General features: G+C 30.7%; 1 long non-coding RNA gene across 1 annotated transcript; it reads right to left on the bottom strand.

Moving 5' to 3' along the window:
* Positions 1–4,604: 4,604 nt before the first annotated feature.
* On the bottom strand, positions 4,605–5,137 carry LOC131613140 (uncharacterized). Its single transcript, XR_009287586.1, has 2 exons — positions 4,897–5,137; positions 4,605–4,810 (listed from the first exon to the last, which is right to left on the bottom strand). It is a non-coding gene; the product is annotated as an uncharacterized LOC131613140 (long non-coding RNA).
* Positions 5,138–10,224: the final 5,087 nt, after the last annotated feature.

The raw sequence follows: 10,224 nt of genomic DNA, 5'->3' as shown, positions 1-10,224 counted from the left end.
TATCATTTAATTTTGTCATATTTAATTAATTATTAAATATTATATTTTTTGATTGTTTCCAATGCATTTTACACTAAAGATAACTCTACCCAATTTTTTGTGTTAGATAAATAAGAATTCAACAAATATATATATATATATATATATATATATATATATATATATATATATATATATATATATATATATATATAATTTTTTAATTATTATATTATTAGTTATTATTATTATTATTATTATTATTAGTTTTATAATATCAATAATTTGTCTACGTTAATACGTAATTATAAACTAATGTTGTCATCATAAATGAATTTAAAATTAGTTGATTATGTTCAATTACCTCAATTAAAACATATTACTTAAGCTAATCAAATACATGAAATTAAATATTTGTAGGATAAAAATTCAAAAAGAATATGAAACATATAAACTAAAGAAGACTGGTTTTAACCAAAATATACCAAGAGAGAAAGTTACAAGTGTAGTTCAAAGTTGATTGAAAATAGCTCTATCAAGCCTATTTTCTGTGTGGTTGTACTTCCTTCTTCAATTGTACGAAATATAAAAGTATGCCATGTTTTGAATGTAAGTGAGCTGGTTATCTTGAGTCCAATTAACAAAATCTTCAATAGGAGCTTTAGTAGGTAAGTGACTGCCAAGATGTTCATGAATCCCTAATATGGAGTTAGAAATTTCGATAAAGCACATAAGGATGTAATACTGAAACTTCAATGGTAAGCTGGTGCCCGTGCCACATATGTCTTTTAAGAATATAGTTGATTGAAGCCTAGACATCAACGACGATAACGTTGAGACCATTAACTTTGATTTAAAATGATATAGGTTGATCCTCATAGTTAATTATTGTTTTTTTGGATTGTCTTTATTATGCAAAACAACTTGAAATATATTCAAATTGTTTATGTTGTAGAAGGAACCAATGTGAATCACGATGTTCTAACATGTGTGCTATAACATTTGGTCTCTAACAACATACAAATTTTATTGTAGTATTGGTTCAAAACTTATTTTATCCAAAATTCACTCTATAAAGAAGATCTATGAAAAGAGTTAATTTGGATGTTCTGGTATAACATGTTGAACACGATGTTCCAACATGTGAGTTGTGCAACATTTTCCCCTTGTCTGGAGGTCATGGTGGATGTTGCTAGGAGCAAAATTTATGATTGAGATTCAATCAGATTTATTGCAGATTCTTTATCAATGATTTGCTTGACAGCTCTTGAAGATCGAATATGATTTAAATTTCAATTTAAAATAAAACAAATCATATCTTTTGTTTGAAATATTCATGGAGCAAATAAAATCCAACAAATTCTTCTATTATTCTGAACGAATCTAATTCAGAGATCTAAAGGATAAAAGCGCATAATGCATTTCTATTTGACTCAATTCTCATGTTGGAACAAGATTTTGTGCCCTAGGTTTAATTTTTTTGTGCTAGGATTTTTTTTTGTGCCCTAGGTTTAATTTTTTTGTGCTAGGATTTTTGAGTCTTTTATTACTTGTATTTCACGCTAATGTTATTACTCATATCATAAGAATTAGTGTTGAATCTTGTTTGTTGTATTCTACACTATTGCTTTAGTAACTTTACGTAATTGTTGGTTTGTCTTAGTTAAGTTGTAAATTCAAAAATCATTGTGTTAATGGTTAAGTTGTACATTTGAGATTAGTGATTGAGAGAAAGTAAGAGGGACTCCCATATTTAGGGAGGGTCCTAAATTAAAAGTCACTAGAACTAGGATGAGGCGTTGAACATCATGAGGTTGATGTTCCTATAAAAACTAATTGTACTAATTCGAAGTAATGAATTTATTTTCTTGGTAGAGTGCCCTCCAGGCGTAAGTGTTGTTTCACCGAACGAGATTACCAATCTCTTGTGTTATTTTATTGCGTTATATAATGTGTTATTATTGAGTTTATGATGTTGTCATAATGGTTGAACAAGTTGGACATGTTGTCCCAACATCGTGTCCAACTCCTGTACGTCTCCCTAGGAACAAACACTCAGTTGACATCAGAGCATGCATCCTATTCTGTTTCGGTGAGCTCCATGGACAACACTAAGGATGGAGGTTCAATCAACAAGCCACCTATGTTAAATGACACAAATTATGACTATTGGAAAGCCAAGATGGTTGCTTTTCTAAAATCTATTGACAGCAAAATTTGGAAGGTTGTGGTAAAAGCTTAGAAACATCCTGTGATCACTTTCCAAGATGGTTTAACAAGCTTAAATTCGGAAGCTTTTTATTCCAAAAATTAAGATGATAAAGCTCTTGGAAACGACAAAACCTTGAATGCCATATTCAATGGTGTGGACAATAACATGTTCAGACCATGTTCAGACTAATCAACACTTGTATTGAAGTAAAATAAGCTTGGGAGATTCTCAAGACTGCTCATGAAGGCAAATCTAAAGTTAGAATGTTAAGGCTGCAACTCCTCACAATTGAGTTTGAAAATATGAGAATGATGGAACAGGAATATATCAGATTTCAACATTAGACTGCGATATATATGCAACAATTATTTTTCCTTGGAAGAAAAAATGTCACAAGAAAAGCTATTTAGAAAGATCCTCAGATATTTGTCTTAGAAGTTTGACATGAATGTAACGACTATTAAAGAAGCTCAGGACTTAAGCACCTAGAAGATCACAAAAGATGAACAAAGGTGTAGCTTTTTATCCAATACTCTAAATAAGTAAGGTTGAAGTGATATGGATACTAAAGAAAGTCTATCATATGCTATAACTTATATTAGGATAAAGTTCAACAATTTCTTGAAAATACTGAATAAACAACGAGGGATGAGTGTGCAAGGCAAATGGTCAGACATTTGTCCCCAGTACAAGAGCATAGAGGAAGACTATTGTAAAAGAAATTGATCAAAATATTTTGTCGTAAAAGAATATTTTGCTCTTTCTCCTTCACTAGATATTTTTTCACTGGGTTTTTTTAGCAAGGTTTTAACGAGGTGTATCCTACACCAACATTCCAAATAATTTTCTTCTTTATTTGTAATAATTTGTATTGATTAGTATCGAGGCAGCTCTTCCACAAAAAATGTTTGTACTATTTTTCCTTCACTAAAATTTTTTCTAGTAAAATTTATACGAGTAAGATTTTAATGATACGTATTCCTTATGGACATCCAAAGAAGTGTATTAGAAATGACATGATTGTGGTTGTCCATAAACGAGTGAGTTCCATATTATTTTTTATGAAAATTTCTTTACCCACCTCCCTCTTTTCTTGGTCACCTCTGGTGGAAAACCCAAAATACCCTCACTTCGGAAATGCATTTCCGAAACGCTTATTTTTTTTTCAAAATTTGTCTTATTTCGGAAATGCACTTCCGAAAATACGAAAAAAAGGTGTTTTCAGAAATGCATTTCCGAAAACACCTTTTTTTTTGGGAGGGGGGTGTCTTCGGATATACACTTCCGAATTTTTTTTGGGAGGGGGGTGTCTTCGGATATACACTTCCGAAATATTCCAAGACCAAATTGGTCTTGAAATGTTTCGGATATACACTTCCGAAAGAATTCAATAATTATTAAAAAATTAAAATCAAGGTGAATCAATACAATTAATAGGTATAAAATCAAGGTGAATCAATACAATTAATAGGTATAAAATTTCCTAAACAATTTTAAAGTTAAAAATTATTTTACTAACTTATATAAATCAAAAACATCTTAATTTCATAAGTAAATTTTGAATTATTTAAAATTAAATATAATATATAAATATAAATATAAATATAATATATATATTATAAATTAAAACACTCATTGTTTTAATATTTATAATTATTATATAAATGTATAAATATATTTATAATTAATATATAATAATTATTATATAAATATATAATAATTTTTATAAATATATAATAATTATTATAATTATTATAATTATTATATAAATATATAAATATATAAATTAAAACACTCTTTTTTAATTATTTTTGTAAATATATAAATATATAATAATTATTATAAATATATAAATAAAAAATTATAACTCATTTTGTAAGTGAAATTATTTTAATTATTTTAATTAAAATTATTTTAAAATTTAAAATATGAATCAAAATAGAAATATATAATAATTATTATTCATAACTCATAAATTATATCAAAATATATAATTATTATTATTCATTACTCATAAATTATATCAAATTTATGATAATTGAATTAATTAATATCCTAAAATTAATTTTTGGGATTTTTTTAGATTTTTTGTTGTTGTTTCGGAGATGCATCTCCGAATTAGTCAAAATCCCAAAGAAAAAATCATTTTTTATTCATTACATATATTCTATAAATATAACTCACGTTATAGAACTCTCTTTTTTTTCGCTCTACTATTGTTTTGTTTATTTTCAAAACATGTAATATATAATTGAGTTTTTAATTATTGTCACTTGACAAATTAAAAATTATAAATTACAACTATTTTTCAACAAAGCTTCAACATAAAAAATATTCTATCAAGCATTGAAATTTAAAAGAAAATTTGAAAAGGTAGTGATAATATCTCAAAATTTAGAGAAAGGAAGACAACTTATAAAATAGTCATTGATGTTGTATTTCATTTTATTTGTGATCATTTTATTTGTGATTCATTGAATGCCAACATAATATCTAATATCATGCTATACCAAAACAGTTAAATACATGCACAATAACCATGTTCACACCATCGTCTATAACCAAGCGTACACAAAGTTTTAGGACAATCTTGACGTCTTGTACATGGATAATCGGTTTCTGTAATAAAAATAGAGATAAACAAATTAATGTACTAAAATAGTAGAAAATATAATACATTTAGAAAGGTTTAAGATTTGGCTTACCATAACGTTCCTTTGCATCAACAAATAGAAAAATAAAAATAATCATAGCATAAACAAGTTTAAAAACCTTAACAATATTTTCTCCCATTTGTATGTTTCAAATAGAATAAGCTTGTATCACTTGTAATTAATAAATTTCACGTTTTACTTATACATATTTTATCTTAGCTTATAAGAATTTATAGTTTGAAACACACACTTCCTAAATTTTAAAATAAGTATAAAATGTTTCGTGGGATCATCGATGTGTTGTATATTTGTCCATTTAATACATTTAGGACAAAAATTAGAAAACTTATCCATCATAAGAATTCATTCCTATTTTTTTAATAGTTTAAATTATTGGATAACCTTTCAGGAGAGAAAATGGAAAATCTTAAAACAAATATAATATAGTTAGTAATTATTAAATTACTACTATTATTATTATTATTATTATTTTTTTTTTAATTATTAATTTTATAATATGTAATTGACTTGAGTCCAATTAACAAAATATTCAATAGGAGCTCTAGTAGATAAGTGACTGCCAAGATGTTCATGAACACAGTGTTTTAACATGTGTGTTGCAATATTTGGTCTCTAATAATAAATTGATGTTATTGTAATATTGGTTTAAAAGTTATTCTATCTAAGATTCACTCTGCAAAGAAGATCTACGAAGAGAGTTAATTTGGATGTTCTTGTACAACATGTTGAACACGGTGTTTCAACATGTGTGAAGTGCAACATTTGTCCCTTGTCAGCAGACCATGATAGATGTTGCTAGGTGTGAAATCTATGATTGAGATTCAATCAGATTTGTTGTAGATTGTTTAGTAATGTTTGTGTGATTTGTTTGACAGCTCTTGAAGATCAAATCTGATTTAAATTTCAATTTGATATATAACAATTCATATTTTTTGTTGGAGATTTTTATGGAGCAAATAAAATCCTACGGATTCGGCTATTATTCTGGACGAATTTAATTCATAGATCTAAAGGAGAAAAGTCCATAATGCATTTCACGCAATTAAGAACAAGTTTTTGTATGCTAGGATCAAGTTATCTGTGCTAGAGTTTTTGAGTCTTTTATTACTTGTATTCCACTCTAACATTATCCCTCATATCATAAGAATTATTGTTGGATCTTGTTTGTTGTACTTTGCACTATTGTTTCAATAACTTGACATAGTTGTTGATTTGTCTTAGTTAAGTTGTAAATTCAGCAATCATTGTGTTAATGGTTAAGTTGATCATTGGGACTAGTGATTGAGATAAGTAAGAGGGGTTCTCATATTTAGGGAGATACTACAATAAATAATACATTTTATGACAAAACTTTCACCTCGTCCATATAAAAAGAGTGTATTAGTTTCATGGTTTTTGTAATTGGCATAATTTTGCTAAAACATGGTTCTTAACTGATGTTGAGCAAGATGTTATAACATCTTCTTCTGCAGTCATAACGGGTTCAGTTGTTATGTGTTTTGACAGATGTTCTGCCAGATGTTGTGATATCCTACACCAAAACATCCTTACAGTTCATACTGGTTTTTAAATCTTGAAAGATTTGATTTAAAAATATAAGAATATGGAATATTCAGATAATCATTATAGGCGTATGCAATCAAGGATGTTTAGGACAAATGCATATTAGTCTTTGTTTTCAGAAAAATTACCTTTGAGATTTATCTTGGGAAACTAAGATTTGATTTATTTGTTCCTAATTTGTGAAAAGATCTTGCAGTTGTTTTTCTAAAAAGAGAAGATTGGATTCAGATTAAAGTTCAAGTCTATTTTGCGAGTATCTATAAAAAGGATCTTGGGAAACCTAGTTTGCCAAGTATTCACATAAGGAAAACATTTGGTGCTATAAGGATTGTTGTTTTGGGAGTCTCAGCTCTTCGTGTATTATGTTCTTTTGTGTCACTCATGTATCTTCTGATACATTGAGGTAGACGTGTGCTCTCACTCTTGAAACTTTTAAACAAAAGAATTGAGTGTTATTCTTGATCAAAGTTTTAAGTAAGATCAAATATTTTTCTTAGTTAGGTTGCTTAACTAAGTTATTTGATTGGAAAGTGTGATCTTTCTATTTTGTATTCCCTTAGTCATAGAGTGTGTGTGACTTTTTTGTCACTACGGTGATTGGAAGGGGGTTGGCAATTTCTCAGGTTTACATGTCGACTTCTATACAGAAGTAGCGTTGGGTAGTGATTAGGCGAGAAGTTGTAAACTAGGGGTGTTTAGCTTTGAACTAATACAGTTGATAGTGGACTTCCTTCCTGACTTGGTAGCTCCCAGATTAGGTGTTGTTTCTGAAGGATAGAAAAACACTTAGAAAGGGGGGGATTGAATAAGTGTGACTTTAAATCTTGGACGATAAAAATAAATTGCACAATTATTTTTATCCTGGTTCGCTGTTAACGAAGCTACTCCAGTCCACCCCCGCAGAGATGATTTACCTCAACCTGAGGATTTAATCCACTAATCGCACGGATTACAATGGTTTTCCACTTAGTCCACGACTAAGTCTTCTAGAGTATTCTGATCACAACTTGATCACTCCAGGAACAACTGCTTAGACAACTTCTAAGACTTTTCTAGAGTCTACTGATCAACCTGATCACTCTAGTTACAAACTGCTCAGCCAACTGCTAAGACTTCCTAGAGTATACTGATCACACGATCACTCTAGTTCCTTACAACTTAATGTAATTCTAAGAGTATTACAAATGCTTCTTAAAAGCGATAATCACAACTGTGATATTTCTCTTAACGTTTAAGCTTAATCTCACTAAGATATTACAACAGCAATGTAGTGAGTTGATGAAGATTCTGAGCTTTGATTGAATAGCGTTTCAGCAAGTTTATTTTCGTTCAGAGTTGTTAAGAATTCGTAAGAATTGGTAACCTTGCTTCTCATCAGAACTTCATATTTATAGGCGTTGAGAAGATGACCGTTGAGTGCATTTAATGCTTTGCGTGTTCCGTACAGCATTGCATTTAATGTTATACGCTTTTGTCAACTACCTCGAGCCTTGTTCACGCTGTGTCTACTGACGTTGCCTTTAGTAGCTTTAACGTTCCTTTTGTCAGTCAGCGTAGTCTGCCACCTGTACTTCCTTCTGATCTGATGTTTGTGAATATAACGTTTGAATATCATCAGAGTCAAACAGCTTGGTGCATAGCATCTTCTGATCTTCTGACCTTGAAGTGCTTCTGAGCGTGATACCATCTTCTGATCTTCAGTGCTTCTGATCTCATGTTCTTCTGATGCTTCCATAGACCCATGTTCTGATTCTGCTTCGACCATCTTCTGATGTCTTGCCAGACCATGTTCTGATGTTGCATGCTGAACCATTTGAGACACAACTTCTGAGCGCTGAATTATGCGTACTCTTTATATATATTTCCTGAAAGGGAAATTGCATTGGATTAGAGTACCATATTATCTTAAGCAAAATTCATATTATTGTTATCATCAAAACTAAGATAATTGATCAGAACAAATCTTGTTCTAACAATCTCCCCCTTTTTGATGATGACAAAAACATATATAAATGATATGAATTTGCGATCAGAAAGAGTAGACGGCAAAAGACAAATTACACAGCTATAGCATAAGCATATGAATATGTCTCCCCCTGAGATTAACAATCTCCCCCTGAGATAAATAATCTCCCCCTGAAATAAATGCTCGAAGAACTTTAATAAAAGACTTCCCTGATTATTTCGGTAGAGACGATCATATAAGCTTCTGCCTTCAGAGAATTCATAGCTTCTGACTTCTGCTTCCATTGGACAGCTTCAGAACTTGAATTTCTTTAGATCCTTAGAACACTCACAGCTTCTGATTCCTGCTTCCATCGTGGACAGCTTCAGAACTTGAATTTCTTTGATCTTCAGAACATTCACAGCTTCTGACTTCTGCTTCCATTCAGGACAGCTTCAGAACTTGAATTTCTTTGATCTTCAGAACATTCACAGCTTCTGATTTCTGCTTCCATTCAGGACAGCTTCAGAACTTGAGTTTTCTGGATCTTTTAGAACATTCACATCTTCTGATTTCTGCTTCCCTCGGATAGCTTCAGAACTTTGAATGTCTACCAATCATCACTTCATGCTAGATTTGTATCAGAACATTGTTGAATGTACCAGAGCATCATCAGAGCATCTCTACATCCTGAAATGTTACAGAACAAAAACTAAACGACAAAAGTCAGCATGAACGAGTTAGAACATAAAATGTATGTTTGAACACATTATATGTATCAGAGCCATATAGGCTGAAATAATGTATCAGAGCAAATAATGTATCAGAGCCATAACATTATATGTATCAGAGCAAATAGAATTTTGTCAGAACAGGATAGACAATGATATTCAAATTCTATTATCAGTGCTTCTGATTCATTCTTCTTTCTTGCTTCTGATCTCTGAAGCTTGACAGCACTCGGCTTGCTTCAGTTTCCAAGAGCTTATTCCTTTTACAGAATAACGTTTCTTATGGTTTTGCTTCTAGTGTTTGCTTCTGATGATTCACTTCACTTCTCTGTACCTGCAAAACACTTAAACCATATAGAACTTGCAGTTCTTGTTAGTGAATGTGTGGGAGCCTCTTTACCCAGCAACTGATAGATTTAATCAAATCATTTATCATTTATCTTCTCCCCCTTTTTGTCATAACATCAAAAAGAATATTTCAAAAGATTCAGATGCATAAAACGACAAATAAAATGAAACACACGGAGAAAGAATTTGATTTCATTGAAGTTTCAAACAGCAGATCAGATACACAAAGACAGATGCAACGAGAAGAAAGAGACAACACAGACTCAATCTAAGATGGCCCTAGTCTTGACAAGATCTTGGTCAGCATCTCTTGAACCATATTGTTGTGTCCTTCTTGCCTCACCATGAAAGCGCTATACTGATCATTGAGTGAGCTTTGCTCATCCTTTCTCTTGAAGAGTATATAAAAAGAAAATAAAATGAAACGAATGATGAAAAGCATTTAATGTTACGTGACGTGAGGAGAGATAATAAAGACAAATGAGGTGACTAGCACAGTTACCTATGGTCGGCGTCCCTTCAACTGCACGCGCGTTTATCCATGAATAGTAACGACAGGTTTACCATCCCGAGATAAAACGTAACAGCTGTTTAGCTTTAAAAGAGGTTCTGAATCAACTTAGACAATGAAACGTTAGTAATAACCGAATCATAATTTCTAAAAGATTTCAATCAGAACTTCTGATTGGAAAATCACATTTCATTTCAGAAGATACTCATATATAAGAACTTCTCATCTTCTCATTCTGGGCATAGATCCATACTGATGTT

Source organism: Vicia villosa, linkage group LG6 (genome assembly GCF_029867415.1).
Source record: "Vicia villosa cultivar HV-30 ecotype Madison, WI linkage group LG6, Vvil1.0, whole genome shotgun sequence".
Lineage (NCBI taxonomy): Eukaryota > Viridiplantae > Streptophyta > Magnoliopsida > Fabales > Fabaceae > Vicia > Vicia villosa.
This window is presented reverse-complemented; position numbering and strand designations above follow the sequence as displayed.